At 40.7% G+C, this 14,059-nt stretch overlaps 1 protein-coding gene across 1 annotated transcript in view; it reads left to right on the top strand.

The window, feature by feature from the left end:
- The window catches only part of PKD2L1 (polycystin 2 like 1, transient receptor potential cation channel), a 43,397-nt gene that overhangs the window by 14,679 nt on the left and 14,659 nt on the right, over positions 1 to 14,059 (top strand). The window lies entirely within an intron of this gene.

Raw genomic sequence — 14,059 nt, 5'->3', positions numbered from 1 at the left:
CCTGAAAAAAAGGTTGGAGATGCCTATGTGTGGTGATGGTCAGTGCAGGTAAGGTTCTCCCCTGTGAGAGATGACCACGCCACAGACATTGAGGGAAAATGTGAAGCTCTAGCTACAGACCACAAACTCAGAAAACTTGGTCTCCAAGTTAGGAGAAGCCAGTGAAAAGATAGAATGGTGAACCATAAAAAGATACAAACAAGGAACTGTAGATAATAATAAAGTTGGACCTAACAGATTCTATAAGACCTATAGAAAAACTTGCACAAGTGCAGTTGGGCTAGTTTTATGGAATTGTATGTATGTGTGTGTGTGTGTGTGTGTATGCGTTGATTCAAAGCTGAAACTTGGATCATATGACTAAAGTAGCTCCCTTACTGGGTGCACTTATGCCCCACAGAAGGCTCTGTGTGTTTAGGATGCATGATTCTTTCAAAAGTGGAATCTGAAGGTCTGATAACATTGGTCTTGATGGAAAATTTTGTTATCTTTGTGAGCCACCCACATTTGTGTTTTTCCTGTAGGAAAGTTGAGCAGGAAGCACTTGCATCTGACTGTACTCTGTTGAAACTCACTGCATGGGGACAGGGGACAATTCTGAGTGTTTACCATGGGCCATCGGCATGGATTGAGAAGAGACAGTGCACATGGGGAACAATGGTCAACCCAGTGTGCCTTTTATGGGGCTCATTTGATTCCTTTCAGCAAACAACTGTCAGAAATGTATTTGTTGACATACTCATTTTTTATTTTCACCATCTGCTAGGAAGGAGTATTCCTCTTCTTTATCAGATCTCATGACAGCAGCTGAAACCTATAGGCTGAGCCTTCTATATAAATGATTAGAAGGCCTATATTTCCAGATTAGCCTATAGAGCAAGATTGGGAGGTTTCTAGCTCCCCAGAGTTCCAGTGAACCAGTTTTGACTTCTCTGTAAGGAGCTGGAAGGGGTAGATGCGTGGGTTCTGAAAGCCCAGAGGTCCCATCCACCCATGTTCTCTACTTTTTGAGATCTCAATGCACTGCTGAATGCCAGGTTGTCTGTGATTTCCCAAAGCCTGAGTCAGAGACTCAGTCCCATAATTACAGAACCCTTGAGATTTAGAGGCCATCAAGTTTAGGGATGCAAAAATCCCTTCTCTATGATCCCACCTACAGTGCTCTACCAAGTGTCAAACCAGCCCTATTCCGAGGAGTATTCATGGGGATCTCAGATTCATGGGGAATCCATTTTACTACTGGGCAATTCTATTTCCATTCATCCACAGAGCCCCATCCTGTGTGCCAGATTTCGAACTGAGGGATACAGAAATACTGATTCTTGGGCTGTTCAGGGGCCTACCTTCTCCTTTTAGAACTTTCTCTCTCAAGCTATTTACTTCTATGTTACTCTCTGAAGCCCTAGTGGGTTCAAGGTCTCGTGCTTCCAATTCTCAGCTGTGTGAGCTGGGGCAAGTTTGCTAACCTCGCTTAGGCTTGGATAATAATCATACCCACCTAACAATATTGTTGTAAAGATTAAGTAAAATAGCCCACTAATATGCTTAATGCAGCACCTAGCACATGACAAATAATACCTATTATTATTTTCATCTCACAACAAACACTCTAAAGCTATAGTGTTTATAACACTATAAATGCAGTGTCATGAACCCAATAAGTAATGGGGGATGATGGAGAATTAGCCTGATACCTTTAAACCTCCGAAAACCTCCAGCTCCTATGGAGTTGGGCTCTTAGTAAAGATCTTGAAACCATTAAATTACCTGAAAATGTGCCATTCCCTGCTTTTGACATTGAAAATTCCCTGTCCACAAAGTGCCAGCCCTCTCAAGAAATTTCTTACGAAAAAGAAATTAGAGGCTTTCACACCCTGATGGGTGCCATTAGTACAAGCGAACTAATAGTAGTTTACTAAGCCCCCATCCTCTGCAGGTCTTTTCCTTCTTTCAGGCAAATCTTCAGATAACATCCAGCCTTGGACATGGTCACAGTAGGGCTACTTTGGTGCTCTCCAAGGTCCTGACCACACATCGCTGGCATTCTATCACCTTGTCAGCCTCCCCGAACTTGGGCCATCTGCAAGTAAACTATTCATTCTAGTGAGGATGATATAGCCCCTAAGGGGGATGAAAATAGGTTCTTCAAGAACAACAACAACAACAAAAAAACCCTTAGGTTTTACAATAGTTTTTGGCCAAAGTTTTTTTATAACACTTCTATACTGGTGGTAAAAAACACCTTTCAAGGAAGAAGGCAAGGTGAAAAGGCTACATACTGAATGATTCTCACTATACGATATTCTGGAAAAGGCAAAACTATGAAGACAGACATTGCCATGGGTGAAGGGAGGGAGGGAGGGATAAACAGATTGTAGAGGATTTTTAGGGTAGTGAAATTACTTGTGTGACATGATGATGGATACAGGTTGAACTTTTGTCAAAATCCATAAAATGTTCAACATTAAGAGTGAACCCTGACTTAAAAACTATGGGCTCCAGGTGGGATAATGATGTCGGCTCATGGATTGTAACAAATGTGTCTCTTTGGTGTGGGGTTTGAATATTGGAGGAGGCTGTGTTCTATAGGGGCAAAGCGTACATAGGAAATCTCCACAACTCCCACTAAATTCTGCCTTGAACCAAACACTGTTGAAAAGGTAAAGTCTATTTTAAAAATACCTCCCAGGGTTTGTAGTTAGCTCCACATATAGGGTTGTGTCATTTGAGCAGTATCCACTTCTGACATTAGACCTTGACGTTAAGGCATTTTCTCCAAAAAACCTCGGTTCGTCACCACAACAACCACCCCACCACCATCATCACTATTATTAACAGCACAAACAACAAACCTTCAGTGACTAAGTTTTCAATGTGCCTAGCACTGTACTACCTGCATTATCTCATCAATTATTCCTGATGATTCCATGAAATTGGTTCTGTTGTCCCTCTTATTTTACAAATCAGGAAAGGTTTCGGTATGTCAAGTAGCTTGCCAAAGGCTACACAGCAAATACATGGCAGAAGCAGGGATCCAACTCAGTGACTGTTGGCTTGACTCAAAGTCTGAGGCTTTGATCTGCTGGGGTCTCCTACAGCCTCTCTGCATCAAGATATGTTTGTAACACATTAATTTTCAACAGCCATCAACGTCTTAGCAAGGATAACTCCCTGCCCTACCCTACCAGAAGCTGAATCTTGATAGAACTTTACTAGCTGGTTACTTTTCTGTCTCTGTTGCTGTATTTAAAAGCTGATATAAACATTAAAGAACATCTTGAAATACAAGTCACCTATAATTCACCACAACACCAAAGATATTTTATGTATATTTTTCCCATTAGCACTCCTTATTCATATATTTACATATTTCATCTAGTTGCATATTTTACACTTTCACTTACATCACAAACATTTTTCATGTTTGGAAGTAGTTTTTATATTTTCATTTTCATTATTATAGTCATACCACAATTAACTACAATATTTCTCTTGTTATTTCAATATTTGTCTATTATTGGTAAAATATCTTTATCCTTGCTACTTTCCCCCCACTTTTGTTGAATTATTTCCTCTGGAATTTCTAGGGAGAGAGATTATGAGGCCAAAAGATAGAAAATATCTTGTCAGTGCTTCCCACGTGTTGTCATTTCGCCTCTGGAAGGGACCAGAGAGACCCATTATGCTGCTGGCACTGTAAGATCAAACCAATTTTGTCACAACCTCACCAACACTGGATATTCTCATTTATAATTTTAATTGTCAAATAGACATAAAATGGTACCATTTGCTTTAATTTATTTATGCTGATCACTACCAAGGATAGAAACTTCCCTGATGTTTTAATTTATTATGTGTATTTATTCTTTTGTTAATTGCATAAAAAAGATTTTTTGTTGTTTTTGTTCAGTTCCAGTTTTCCCCACTCCCCCCACCCCTGTTGCTCTCTCCTGCCTCATCCAACCCCCACTCCCCAAAATAATCCCTATCCCATTGTCCTTGACCATGGGTCCTTTGTATATATTATCCCCTTCCCCCCTCCCCTCTGGTCACTGTCAATTTGTTCCTTATTTCCAAGTCTGGTTCTTTTTTGCTCATTTGTTTTGTTGACTAGATTCCACTTATGGATGAGATCATATCGTATTTGCCTTTTACCACCTGGCTTATTTCACTTAGCATAATAGTTTCCAGTTCCATCCATGCTGTCGTGAAGGGTAAGAGTTCTTTCTTTCTGCTGCAAAAGATATGTTTTAATATGGGCAAGGGAGCAGTTGGGAGATGAAGATTGGAGCATTAGACCCTCAGTGAAGGATCAACCACTAGGGTCATTTTCAGGTTCTAGATTCCTGGAGCTGAAAAGAGCACCTGTGTAAGGGATGGGCCCTTGAAAACTATAGTGGTCCGTTATCCTGCCCACATTTATTTTCCCTATGCTTTATTCAGGAACTGAATAAATTCAGGAACTGGATTCAGACAGCAGGGTTATTTGGAGTCTCATCTGGCTCAAACAGAGCTGTCTGTCTTAATGCAGGTAGGGTGGGTGAGCCGTCACTCTTCTCATAACAACCATATCAGTCATGCAACCCTTTAGACCTTACAAAGAGCTTTCACACCTTTTATCTAATTTGATCCTGACAGCAGTCCTGTAATGGATAGATATTATGATTATTTCTGTTCCACAGATTAGGAAGCTGTTATTATGGTCATTATGAGTACCCGAGAAATGATCAGTAATTCAGAATGGTCCCAATGGGTGGAGTGCTCCTCTTCCTAGGCAGAGAAAGTGCTGGAGATGATCTTCTGCCTCCACCCCTCCCCTCTCAGCATCATGATATTTATAAAACAGCCTCCAGCCCTTTGTCTTCTTGGCAGGATGGCTGTAGCCTTTTGTGGATGGAGGAAACATTGAAAGTCTTTGTGTGGAAACAATAACTGTTTGTTTTAGGAGACAGTATTGTTATCTCAAAGGTGCACCTGGGACTGGCCCTGTATAGGAGAGGCCCTGAGCCAGGACAAAGCTGGGGCTGGTCATCATGGAGTTGGGGGAGGAAGGCAGAGACCCCCTGGCCTTTGGTGACTTGTATATACATGCCAATTAATAGTAACTGGATGCTCTTTATCCATCACCGGTTATGAGGAAATGCCTACCTCTGATCACTCTCCTTTCTTTTAATGGACTTGAAGGTTCTGTCCGTAGATTGGTGGAATTTTGCATTAACAGGAGAGGTTGAAGTAAGCTTAGCGATCAGGAGAAAATATCTTTCTTTTTTTATTGAGATATAATTGACATAATATTGTATTAGTTTGAGGTGCACAATATAACTTAATATAAGTGTGTATTGCAAAATAGTTACAATAGTAAGTTAATATCTATCAGCATGCATAATTACACTTTTTTTTGTCATGAGAACTTTTAAGATTTACTCTCAGTCCTGGTTGCTGTGGCTCAGAGGACTGAGAGCTGGCCTACAGACTGAAAGGTTGCCAGTTCAATTCCTGGTCAAGGCACATGCCTGGGCTGCAGACTGGTTCCCAGCTGGGGGCCCGCAAGAGGTTGATCAATGTTTCTCTCACATATCCATGTTTCTTTCCCTATTTTTCTCCCTCCTTTCCCATCTCTCTGAAAAAGAAACAAAATCTTTTTGAAAAATTTACTTTCTTAGAACTTTCAAATGTATAATACAGTATTGTTAACGATAGTCACCATGCTGTGTGTTCCATCTCTAGGACTTATTCATCTTACAGCTGGGAATTTGTACCTTTTGGCCATCTTCACTGTTTCACCCACCCCCTCACCCTCAGCCTCTGACAACAAGCAATCTGTTCTCTGTATCTAGGAGTTTTGTGTTTTTTTGGATTCCACATGTAAGTGAAATCATACAGTATCTGTCGTTCTTTTACTTAGCCCTCAAGGTCCATCCACATTGTTGAAAATGGCAAGATTTCCTTTTCTAATGGCTGAATAATATTCCACTGCATTTATATACAGCATATTTTCTTTATCTGTTCATGTGTGGATGGATACATAGATTGTTTCCTTATCTTAGTTATTGTACAAAATGCTGCAGTGAACATAGGGGTACAGATATGTTTTTAAGATAGTGATTTTATTTTCTTTGAATAGCACACCTAGCAGTGGAATTGATGGATCATATGGTAGTTCTCTTTTTAATTTTTGAGGAGCCTCCATAGAATTTGTCTTTCTCAACTGAGAACTTGACAAGGGAGTGGAACAGAAGTACATTGGAAGTTCAGGAAATAGCAGGTGAGCTCCTATTTCTTATAAGGTATGGCTACATAACGATGGCAGAACTATGAACTATGACATTAGTGAAGGCACAATGGTGATGGAGAGAGCATGGAACCTGGAATAAGATGGCTTCGTTTATTTGGTAGTACGACTAGTTGTTAGCCATGTGCCTTTGGCACAATAGGACAAAATACTTAAAACTGTGGAAGCCCTTATTTCCTTATCTATCAAATGAGGAAAATCTCTGCCTTTGTGAGATTGGTGGAAAAGAAATATGGTACTTAGTACAGTGTCTGGCATATAGTGGTCTTTCAATAAGTCTCAGTTGTCATTGCACATCAAGGTATAAATTTTAAAAATATTCAAATGTAAAGCTTAATCCACTGGAAAACAGATCTGTTTGAAAGCATCTGGATAACATTTATCAAGGGTCAGAAAAACTAGCCCTCTAGAAGTGGTTGCCAGAGATTAAGAATGGCCATGAGATGATGATTTCATGCCTTTCCCAGCATCCTCAGTTACCTGTGGCCCATCCAGACACAGAGAGTTACAAAGTCCTTTTAGTACCGGGGTGAAGTGATCTGAGCCAGTTCCACCTCAATAATAGGGATTTAACGGATGGTACCATAGGCACAATTACTTAGGGTATATTCTATTTAATGCTGACATATTTGATATATTCTCGCAAGGAAATACTAAGGTGGTTCCACTTGATAATCAGTTGATGCTATTATGTTTTTACTCCCAGTATGTGTCTGGAATAATAGGGTTGATTTTTGCTTCCTTAAGTATCTATGAGCTCTCGTATATTAGGTGGGTGACACTCATATCTATTTTTCCATGGAAAATGGAGGAGGTTGCAATGTACAATCTATAAAGAAAATCTAAATGGAGACATTGTTTGTGGTTGACTTACATTGTTGTACATCACCATGAAGGGCTTCTTCTTTTTGCATTAATGTAATACGGTGGAATAGTATGAATTTAAGCTACATCTACTATTTACTTTTTAAGAAAAATATGGTGGCAGTTTATTAAATTCCTGATGTATCTTCATAGTAGACATAGGTAAAAGTGGTTGAAATAAAAGAGTGATCAGAAATATCTGAGAAAGTACAGACAACTCATTTCTAAGAACATAAAATGCTCATATATCTGTATTTGTAAAATCACTAGCCTCCATTCTGGAACAAAGGAAAACATAGCTATTAGATTATTATATCGGAAAAACAGGAACCCTTCTTGAATATTTGTAATGTATATTTTGACAAATAGTCACATAGAATTTGTCATGCTTTTATTTAGACCATGTGTGAACTTAGTATTATTTTCATTAATAAAGCTGAATGAATTTGAAAAAAATAATAGGGATTTAGGCCACATGAGCCCACTTGTCCTATATTTTTGTAGCACAATTTCTTGGTGTCCCGGAATTCCCAGGGCCTGGATTGTCCAATGCTAAGTGACAGTCTGATGTTTAGTTTCCTCCCACGTGGGGCTGTCGCTAGTCTCTAGGATTACAGTGATACATTTAAGTGCTAGGTCTTAGGATCAGAGAAAAAGTTTTTACTAAGAACTATGCTTTGTTCAAGCACAGAAGAACAGGCTGCATTAGCTGACAAAATTGAGATAGTCTAGATTCTTGCAGATGAGATCAAGCTGGGGCACTGCTAGTGTAAGTGGCCAGGGAAAGGACATGCAGTTCCTATTTCTAAGGTGTGAGTCTGAGCGCTGACTCTGCCTCTGGCCAGCTGAATGAACCCGAGTGAATCATGTGCACTCTGAACTTATGATTATAGGAAACTGCTCATGGGTAAGGTGGAACAATTAGGCCATACTGGCCAGGCTACTGGAAAACATTGTATGCAAAAGCTCTCTGAACACTATGAACTGTGGTAAAGGTAAGGAAGGGATCGTGATAACACTGACAACAATCTCTTTATGAGATTGGGTGGTGGGAGTAGAAAGCGAGGACTTTAAATTCAGGCAGATCCTCAGGATTGGGCAGAGTTTCTAGTCCCAGAAATAAGGCATAGGGCAACGGTTCTCAAAGGTAAGCTCCAAGGGCCCCTGGAGCTCCTGATACAGTTTTAGGGTGTTTGCGAGACTCTTTTACCCAACTACATATTTTCACAGGTCATTATTTCTTTTCTTTTTCTGGTAAGATTTAATTTATTTTTAGAGAGGGGAAGGGAGGGGGAAAGAGAGGGAGGAGAACAACAAAGTGTGGTTGCCTCTTGAGTGCCCCCCCCCCCCATTGGGGATCTGACCTGCAACCCAGGCAAGTGCCCTGACTGGCAGTCTCTTCACAGTCTGGCACTGAATCCATGGAGCCACACCAGCCAGGGCTCATTATTTCTTAATATACTTCAACTAAAACAATATATCGCAACAGATTGCTAAAGCAGATATGAAAACCTAGCTGCCTTCTATTAAGCCAGACATTAAAGAGACTTGCAAAAACATAAACAGTGTGACTTTTCTCACTAACTTGTTTTGCTTTGTTTTAGAAAATATGGCTGTATTTCATAAAAACACTATTTATGTTTACATGTATTGGGTTTGTTATGGTTAGTATTTTTAAGAGTTACAGCCCTGGCTGGTGTTGCTCAGTGGATTGAGCGCAGGTCTGCGAACCAGAGGATTGCGATTTGATTCCCAGTCAGGGCACATGCCTGGGTTGCAGGCCAGTTCCCAAAAGGGGACGCATGAGAGGCAACCATACATTGATGTTTCTCTCCTTCTCTCCTTCCCCTCTAAAGATAAATAAAATCTTTTTTTTTAAAGAGTTACACCTGATGACAAAGTGTTTTGAGAACCACTGGCTTTGAGAATGAGTCTGATCTGGTCCAATCGGATTATTTCACAGCTTGGAAGAAAAGGACAGATAAGACGATAAGAGTTTGTTAGCAAAATGTTCAAACTTAGTACAGGATTCTGAGTATCACAGGTTTATTTATTCAAACATGTATGAAGTCCCACTGTGTGTCAGGCCCTAATAGCCAACTATGAGAGGCCATGAAATACATAAGACACAAAGCCTTCAAGGAGCAAAGGAGGCTGCCACGTAAAACCGGTGACATGCAGCTTTGACAGTCACTATGGTGCAGGGGTGCTCTGGGACCACGGCAAGGTGTGGGGGACAAAATGGTCAGGGAGACAACCATTAAAGTGTAAGGAGGCCAAAAGTCATTGTCGTTTGCTTGCTTTAACATCATTGGCTCTCAGCCTGAAGGAGGCAGGGGTTGGAGTTAGCAGGCGTCAGGGCTTTGCCAGAATCAGAGTTTTGAAGGTCAAATATAAGGGAAAAATACAAAAGAGAATATCCCCTTATTCCACCAGAAAACAATTCTATCTCTTCTCCCCAAAAAACCCTGGGAATATCTTTAATTGCACTGTTCATACTTTGGTGAATATCATTTTAGCCATTTTTAGGCATATATATATATATGAATTTTAGAGAGGAGCTGTTGGGCAGTTTACACAGGAAACTTGTGTGAAGTCACATGAATACTGTCTCAGACATGAAGTGTTCCTGGTGGCTACGCAGCCAGTGTAGGAGGCTCTCCTGAGAGGTTAATGGCCAATGGAGTAAGGTCAGCGTAGGAGAACATCTCGGTGCACTGTGTGGGAAACAACTCATCCATCAAAATAGCTGCAAGGAGCTGCCTGCCTGCCAGCTGTGGCGAAGGCCTGCGGGGATCTGAAACAATGCTTCTTCCCAGGTGCTTCCACCTGGGCCTTCTGCACTACTTCTGCCAGCACCTCCTTTCTTATCTTCTCCGCCTCGGGCACTTTGCTTTCTTCTCACCTACACCTGCCCGTGAGTTTGGCCTCTTCTTTCCTTTATGGTGCACTGTCTCAGAGCCTTTCTGTCAAGGAGAAGAAGAACAAAGAATTTCTCAACTGGGATGTGGGTGGGAGGGGGTGTGCAGGGTGGAGGGGGATGAAGTGGGGGAAATGGGACAACTGTAATGGCATACTCAATCAAATATATTATTTTTAAAAGTAATAACTTTTTAACTGGGGACTTCCACAAAGAAAAAGAAGAGGGTTCTGTGTAACTACTACATGGTTTTAGCCAAGAGATTGTGATTCGATTTGACCTTGCTTAAGATAGGAATTTTGTGTTATCAGTTTGTTGGTGTTGACTCTTATTTCCCTCTATGCCTATGTTAATTTTCTTAGGAAACTGCCTTTTGCAAGTTACCCATTTGATAACAGATATAGTCATGTAAAATGCTTCAGCTGGAATAATGATTTACCTACTATCCCAATGATATTTAGAATAACAGTGATAAAACTTTATTTCTCTTTCACATAACAGTCTGAGGTCCAGGTATAAGAAGTCCTGAACTGACAAGGGGCTCCACAATCAGGCTCTTTCTACCCTATTGTTTTGGTACCTTCAACAGATGGCTTCTATTTCATGTTCCAGGTTCTGCCCTCATATCCATACACCAGCTCACAGGAAGTAGGAAAGTAGAAGGGAAAGCACATTCCTTCCTTTTAAGGACATGAGCCAGAAGTTGTAAGTGGAAGCATATCACTTCACTTAGATTTCATTGGCCAGAATTTACTCAAGGGGTCACTGTACCTAGCTGCAGGGGAGGCTAGGTAATGTGATTTTTAGTTGGGCAGAAATGTCATCTCCAATAAAATTACACTGTTTTGTAAAGAGAGGAGGAGAGGTCTTGAAAAATAACCAGCAGACTGTGTCAGATAGAGGGGTAAAAAATCTTGTCCATAGTTCGGATTGGGAGCAGCAAAAATTAATGGAACTCAGAGAAATCAAGTCGCTTATAACTTCCCTGATTCAAAATCATCAGGGAAGCTGATGAGACCTGATTCTTTTCCAGCAGGAGTGGGTATTCAGGTGTGTAGCTAAGCCATTGTGAAACTATTATTGGAGGCTGTCAAAGAGACATAAGAAGGGACAGTTTCGGGCATTGTATTCTATTTAACTAGACAGTGGGATCGTCCTGTAGAGATGCCTCCAGAACTTCCCTTCCTCCCCAGATTATTTATGTGACCAAAGCCAAACTGGATCACGTGTCAAGAAATAGGTACAGATGTTTCAGAAAGCTCCTCAGCAAGACAGGCAATAAAAGGGGCCCAGAAAGAGGCTGTGCCATTTGGCCTCTTGGTAGACTTGGTAAAGCCCAAGGAACATCCCCCTCTTCTATATTGAAGGACTGATGGAACAGGGGGAGTTCTATTCACAGAATGGCCGTCAGGGCTGGGGTTGGGGGTTAAAGAGACCACGCTTTCTAATGAAACATCCTCATTCCCTTTTCTCAGATTTGTCAGGCTTAGGAAGGAGCAATTGGCTTCTGAATGGCAAAAAAAACTGGAAGGCAGAGTTACTCTAAGAGGAATGGTATGGACACATGAAGGAATTATACACTTGCTGGCAGAAGCACTCCACCTTTTCAAGGTTCTTTGTCAGTTAGTTGGGAGCAGAAACTTCATTCCTGCCTAAGGATAGGGCTGTTAGAAATGAACCGGTATGTTCTATTCAGCAGTAATTAAGAAGAGGGAAAGGGCTTAGTAGCACATGATGGCCTACATCACCTGGGAGAGGGGATGCACAGAACAACTGCTGACTTCTTGTTATTGCTCTGATCTGGGAAGGCCCTCCAGCAGTTTGAAAGAGAGGACAACAATATTCAATCATTACTTAACACTGGACAGGGTAACACCAAGTAATTATCCAAGCCTGTGATGATGATCACTAATAACTATTATAGTCATACTTCTTTAATAACAACATATTTGTGCCCCATCTATGTAAAGAGATCTGAGCCAATTTACTTTAAAAAGCACAGGTACAGTCAAATATAGCCCAGTAAAATATAATAAAAAGACACAGAAAAAGAAAGTAGAAAAGATATTGGAGGAAGATAAATTATACCAGAAAACTTAAGATAAACAAAAGTACTGCCAATGGGAACAAAAGCCCGAAGCATCTGGCAGCCAAAGCAAAGAAGAGAACAAAGGTCACACATGTCTCCTGGAGGGAAGAAAAGCAGACTAGTTAATGAGGAGATACTAACTCTGGGAAGAACAGGCATTCTTGGATTTTATGTAAGAGACATGAAGTGTCATAATGGGTAAAAGCAAAGCCAAAAAATTAAAGCTATTTTTCTTTTGACTGCTTCTTATATCTGCTTCCCTTAAAATCCATATTAATCCTCATTCTGTAAGGGAAATTTTTAGGAGTAGGGATATACAAGTTTATTAACACATATATACATACTTAGATGCAATATGTAAAGGTATATATTCTAGAATATATATTTCATTATATCCTAGAGATCTGCTTTATCCAGAAATAAAGCTTAGAGAGCCTTGAAGAATTAATGGTAGATATGTTCCTATAATATTATATCATCATCATTTGGCTTGGTCACCAAGCTCCCTTTAATAATGTTAAATTATTATTTAATGTTAATGATAATGTTAATTACAGAGTGATAATTTAATATAGGGTGATAACTTTAGTTAATGTAGACTTTGGCACATATACTAAAGTTATCCACTGCTCTGTGGAGATGTTCAGGCAGTAGCAGAAGTTTTTCAGCTCCATTTTCCCTAGAAATAACACAATCTTCTTGAAAATGTGGTGGTTTCCATATAACTAAGAGCTGTGTTACAATGAAGTAAAATTCAGTGAAAACTGGCTTAAACAATAATGGATTTATTGTCTAGGTCAGCGATTTGCAGCTGCTGTGTCCTGGCGCACTGGTGGACCACAAGAATTCTTAAAACACGCAACACCTGACTGTCTCATCCAGAGCGCTGACCTCTTTTCCTTTCGACTGTCAAGTTAAAAAAGAAATGACGACAGCCAACACAACAATAGACATCCAGCGTGAAGTAATCAAAAGTATAGCTAAATTTTTGTCAGACTGGCAAAAAATGTATTTTTGCCAAAGCCATAGAATTTTAGTAATTTTATGTGCCAGGAGAGGAACAGGGTTGGAACTCGCAGCCTGGGTGATGGAAGTCCAAGGAGCACAGGGCTCAGGGCTGATGCATCCAGGGGCTTAGCGACGTCACAAAAGACCGGGCTGTTCACTACCAGGTTCTACCCGCTGCACCATCACCTTCATCCTAATGCTGATCCACTGGGGCTTTCTTTTTTCCTTTTCTTTTTTCTATGTTGCTCACGCATAGTTGTCTCCATTTCGGCCCCCCTCCCGCCCCGACTCTCCCCTGCTCCATCCACCCCACCTCCCACCCTCAATCCTACGCCCCTTCCGCTTTGTCCATGGGTCCTTTATACGTGTTCCTCGACTGCCCTTCCCCTAAGGTCTTTCCCCATTCTCCTCTGGTTTCTTATTTGAGAGGAAAGATCCTAAAAGGTTCCACAAATCTCTCTTCACGACTCCTTGGTCTGAAATGGGTTACGCACACACTCACGTAATGGTGTCCAGGGAAGGGCCTGTGTGGATTAGTTGAGCCAAGTTGGAGTCAGATTCTCGCCACACACGTGAGATGATCCACAGCAGTGGGACACCTCCAGGAAAGCGACGGGATTAGCCCAGAGAGGATCTTAGGGGAGCAGTGACAAAGTTCAGTACAGCATCGAGCGCCTGGAAATTTCGGCCTGTAACTTGGAAACAAATAGGTAGATTTCTAAAATGATATCATTACTTTTATATTATTATTATAGAATTAATTGAACTCCATGGAAATGAAGAGAAATAAGATCTACTGATTATAATACTCCTTCCTTGGAAAGTTCATTTTTTTCTTCAAGTTTTTACATTCTTAGTATATGAAAAAATATTTAATTGTAATGAT

The sequence above is a fragment of the Artibeus jamaicensis genome, unplaced genomic scaffold, assembly GCF_021234435.1.
Source record: "Artibeus jamaicensis isolate MK-2021 breed Jamaican fruit bat unplaced genomic scaffold, CSHL_Jam_final contig_490, whole genome shotgun sequence".
Taxonomy (NCBI): Eukaryota; Metazoa; Chordata; class Mammalia; order Chiroptera; family Phyllostomidae; genus Artibeus; species Artibeus jamaicensis.
This window is presented reverse-complemented; position numbering and strand designations above follow the sequence as displayed.